The sequence below is a fragment of the Procambarus clarkii genome, chromosome 91, assembly GCF_040958095.1.
Source record: "Procambarus clarkii isolate CNS0578487 chromosome 91, FALCON_Pclarkii_2.0, whole genome shotgun sequence".
Lineage (NCBI taxonomy): Eukaryota > Metazoa > Arthropoda > Malacostraca > Decapoda > Cambaridae > Procambarus > Procambarus clarkii.
The window spans coordinates 12,803,306-12,808,790 of NC_091240.1; positions in this window are offsets into that span (position 1 = coordinate 12,803,306).

A 5,485-nucleotide genomic window follows, 5' to 3' on the forward strand; every position below is an offset into this window, starting at 1 on the left:
CCATACTCCCTTACTCCATTGTACCCCTGGCTTTGCCTGTGTCTCAAATTGCAAATTGTTAATTACAGTGTACCTGAGAGTACTTGTAAGCAATCTACCTCATTTTTCTTTTTTTGTTCATTTTGTTTTTGCATTGTATAGTCTTGTTTATAGCTTTGTTTTGTATATCTATATCTTTTGTATTGTATAGTCTATGTTTATGTTTTTTCTTTGATTTCATTTATTACCTAGGTTGCCTAGCCTCGCCATACTCCCTTACTCCATTGTACCCCTGGCTTTACCTGTGTCTCAATAATGCAAATTATTACTTATAGTGTACCTGAGAGTACTTGTAAGCCCCTTGTAAGCTACCTCATTTTTTCTTTTGTTGTTCATTTTGTGTTTGTTTTGTATAGTCTTGTTTATAAATTTTTCCCCCTTTTATAGCATAATTCTATTTTGTAATTTGCCATTCTTGCCTTGTTTTCCTGCAATCAGCTTTTTTATGCAGACAAGTATAGACCCAGAACTAAACCTCTTATCCACTATCTATGACAATCATCACTTTAATGATCTAAATTGCAGATATTTTACAGCACATGATGTAAACAATGTATTAACACATAATCACAATATCTCTGTAATCAACTTGAACGTTAGATCCCTAGGTAAACACTTCGATGATGTTAGTGCCTTGATTGAAACTATTGACAACAAATTATCTTTTATTATACTTACTGAAACGTGGTTGAAACAGGATACTACTCAACTCTTTAACATGCCTAACTACTCGGCAATTCACAACTGTCGTCAAATTCAGAGAGGTGGTGGTAATGCTTTTTACTACCACCAAGAACTAACATGCTTAAAAGTAATTAGAACTAGAGACTGCTGTGGGGAGTATATCTTCGCCAGCTTCAGAGTCAAGGGTGCTGAGTCTGTCCTGTCTGTGGGTGCAGTCTATAGAATTCCTAACACTGATGTGTCCGAATTCAACTCAAACCTTAGAAATCTAATACTCGATAACAGACTGAACAAAGACTATCTAATTATCGCAGGGGACTTTAATATTGACCTCTGCGAGCCTGAACACCCTACTGCTGTTAGCTTCCTCAACTGTATGAATTCCTGCTTCCTCATACCCTTAACCACCATGCTGCGCCGAGTTTATTGTGAAATTCCCCCTGTGCGCATGAAATAAAGTGTTCCCCCAAAATTATTTTTTCTTCGTAGAATGATAAATTCCCTTCCCTGAACATGTCTATGTAAAAATAAATACCAAATTCCACTTACTTTGGCTGTGGAGACGTGGACAAGGTGCACTGTGACGTCATCAGGAGCTGGTCGCCCGTGCGTGACTCGCCCAGACACGGTCGCGCGGGCCATTCAAGCACCGGGTGATGCCACAAATATATTTTCAATTATTTGTTCTATGTACTGTATTTCCAATGAGGTTTTATTTGTTTTGTTATTGTATATGATGCATATTTGTGTCCTTTACAATATCTATACAGTAGAACGTTAATAATGTTCCATGGAACTGTGATACATGTGTCAGTAATGTGTCCACAATAAATGTTTATTGTTGCAATATTACTTGTTAAAAATTCACTAGTTACAACATGTACAGTTTCACACACTATTTACACAGTAACACTGTATTACACACTCAGTACTTCGTACCATGATACAAAGCGCGACTTCGCTCTCGTTGCACCAGGTACAGATATATTTTCGCTTCCTGTTTCTTCGTTCTGTGTGCTTGCAAATAACGTACTCACGTACACCTTGGCATTAGTACCTATAGGTGGTATGTAGCCAAGCTTGTAAAATGTTAGGTAGTCTTGAAAAGATTACAGGAAAAGAACACTATTTTCCCAAAAATGGTGGGTTTTCTGAGTGGAAGAGAACGTATGTCTGGAAGCTGACTTTAACCGCCCCAAGCTGCGCGCGCATTGAGCCGAGGTTATATAAACCTGGAAGGAGACGGCGTGGCCCCTCTTCCAAGCCAGCAGCTGCTCTTACATAACGCCCCACACATGAAGAGATTCAGCCAGCCTCAAAGAGTGTCCTTCAGTCAAAAAGAGATTCAGCTATTCTTGAAAATACCTATGGAAAACACCACCATGGAAGCCGGTAACACTGTTCATCTATGCTACTTGTATCAGATGCATCATCACTGAATGCAGAAAACGATTCATCTATGTATCATCTAAATATATTGGAGATAGCATAGCATAGGTGGGCAAGGATGGCGCTCAGTACAACTAGATACGCTCGCTGTATCGTCCTCATAGGTGCTGTATCACTTGCATCTGACCTTTGTGTTAGGTCCTTATTGTGCCTAGCTTCACCAATATTACGATCCTTATGTTCTGCAAACAATAAGGTTTGAATGTCACCGACAGAGCGCAATCTTTCAACACCGCGTCAGACAGGTGTTTGGGAGCCAGAGGCGCGTGCGCCACCCATGGCTAACCCAGCCAGCAGCTCTAGGGCATTCTGGGAATTTTTTCCAAGATGGCTGCCTCTCATTGGAGGTTCTAAGAGTTCATTTCGTACATAACCAACCTCGCACACATATAGAATGGGTACGAAAAAATGAAAAAAAGAGTTTTCCCATCGACCGAGAATACTCGGTTGGCACAGTTAAGTGGTTAAGAAAAAGCAGTGCGCGGAGGAAAGGCAGTAAAGAAAGGGCCGCTGGTACGACCCAGAAGCCTCAGCAGGAGCAGGCTCGATTGCCTCCGTCCCTAACCTGAACGAGGCAGCCCCCGAAGCCACATAAGTCTCAGCACCAACGAGTCTCTTCACGGAGGCGGGAACAGGGAGGGGGGGGAAAGAGCGAACGCCTAACCAGAACGGGGCAACCTCGGGGAATCCGGGTGGGAAACCAACCAAGCTCGTTGCAGCAACCTAAACCTAGCATGCAACGCGGATGCTGGCTGTACTCTAACAGTAATGACATCAGAATAGTACTGGAGAACAAGCAGAGAACACAACTCCCAAGACTCCAGGTCAAGGTGTCATTAACCCAACAGGCAGCACAATAATGTATTGGAAAAATGAAAAAAAAATATGAAATATAAAGTATGGGCTGGGGGTGAGGGAGATAAGAGAGGTGGGAGGGAGATGTGGTCAGGAAAAAGCTAAAGTTTAGAATGAGAGGGAGAGACTGAGATCAAGGAGGAGATTAGAAGAGTAGAAAGCAAGAGTGCTTGAATAGTAGAAAGATAGAAAGGTTGAAGGATGAAAGTTGCTGCCAACATCTATTCTGGTAAATTATAGACAAGACAAGGAATGGAACTTGTCTGTCCAATAATATTCTCTCATGTTAGCATGTACTTGTACATTAAAATCTTAAAACTAGTAACCTCAGAGGGCTCTCTACTCTCGCCTCAACTGACAAAGATCTAGGGAACAACATTAGTCAATTTAAACAAGTTAATTAATTATGTATTTACTATCAGATCTTCACTCATATGGATTATGATTATCATAAGTAAATCAGGTCATTTAAAGGTCAACATGAATACATAAATGTGAGTCAGTACACAAGAATTTGAGGACACTACGGCTGACTGCCCCTGAAAATCACACACAACACCCTAAGTTGGAAATACACCAAATTTGTCACCTTAAAGTTAAACTCATTAAAGTCTTTGAGTCTAAGTTGGATAGAGAAAGGGCGGGGGCTGCAGTTGACAGAATCCCCACCTGGCCTGTGAAGGCCAGCCTAGCTGATGGAACCTCTTGACAACTGATCTAACTCTCGCTGTCGTGCTCAATCCTCTTGTGTTGAATGTACAGTTCCATGGGTATTTATGGGGGATCCGGCTAACTCTGCCTACCCAGTAAGATAGCCTCAGGCTCTCTACCTAAAACCCTAGACAGCGGCTTGTTTGATGGAAACACACAACCCTGGAAACACAAACCGAAACTGTCTCTATTTTCCGCTTGTTACAACTTGTAATAAAGTGGTTACATCTTGCCTTAACGTGTTTATGACGAATTAGAACGTTGTTCCAACTTGCTATATTGGTTGTTATAACTGGTTAGGCGGCGTTAAAACTTGTTCGAACGTTGTACCAACGTCGTAGTTTCGGTGTGTTTGGCGGGAACCAAGTCTGCAATTATCGACTTAGCAGAAGGCAAGGTCATTTCACCACATCTGACCTGTTGCAATTAACACTCTAGAGGTGTGACTTTTTAATTATTAAGACCAGACAATCTGACGCTTTCAAATATCCTGTCTGGCTGACTCATATTTTATGTGAAATATTAAACTAAACACCTTTATGGTGTTACAGCACGACGGAGGCAAAAGAGGTGACTGTCACCCTGAGACAAGGGCACACAGCAACCAACGAACCCGCACAAGGCGTGCTGGAACCCGGAAGATGCGTCCAGTGGTTCACTGAGCCCCAACAGGGTTTTCCAGGCCCCGTCGGCTGATTGCTACGAGAAGCCCAGGCAAGGTATTGCTAACTGGTTAAGACCCAAAGCTAACAAGAGGAAGAGCAAACACTGAAACCCCTGCGATGTGTGCAATCACGGGGCCTAGCAGAGGGCCACCAAATAATTATACGGGGAATGATAGCTACACAAGGCAGACCCCCAATCAGGCAAGGAAAACCAAACCAAAAGAAAAATCCCACAAAAGTACAACGTCCCCAGAGGAAACAGGAACTGGCCGCCGCATAGGTAGGCAGGCTGCACAACACCTTGATGCCCTAACCAGCGTGATACCACTCCCTACCCAAAGCCAAACAAGGGCCACGAAACCCCAGCTGGTCCCAAGGGTGGGGAAAATGCCGAGGAGCAAGAACCCCTATCAGAAAAGATTTCCCAGAGAAGATAACTCTGACACGCAGGGGCAGTACTCACAGAGGCATATCTAGAGAAGGAAGCCCCTAAGCGCATGCAGCCCCGGCACTGATGAGGAACACCTGGCCACCACACACAACACTGCAGAGGTCGCCACGAAGGCAAACACTGCTATGGAAACCGAATCCAGAGATGCGTCCACGCCGGACCACATTAGCTAACGAACTGAAGGGCTGAAAAGTTAGCGTGGGAAGGTCCGGGGCTCACCCTTCCCCTCTTGGGGAGGGAAGGGCTGCGCAGACGAGTGGCGCGGCAGTGGAGCGTGACGTTTGCTTGTTTCTTGGGATTGAAGGAAGTTCTACTTCTCTGTTTGGTTTTCAGTTGTTAGTTTCTTACCATGTGGGGGTTTGTTTTGTTATGCTTACCTTTCTGGGTGCCTAAGCCCGGTTGATGGCAGATAAGGAAAAATCCTAACCACAGGGGGGAGGGGGGTTTCCAGGGCCATTGCTCCCTGCAGCCTCTCTGAAGGGGTCTGGCTTGTGGCCCCTGATAGGTCGAACTTCACAGCTAATGCCCTGGTCAAATATATCACACATTAGCCCGATAGCTCTAGGAAGACGTAGGGGCTCCCCAGAGAAAATAAATTAAATAAAAAGGTCAGGCATATTGAAAAATAAAA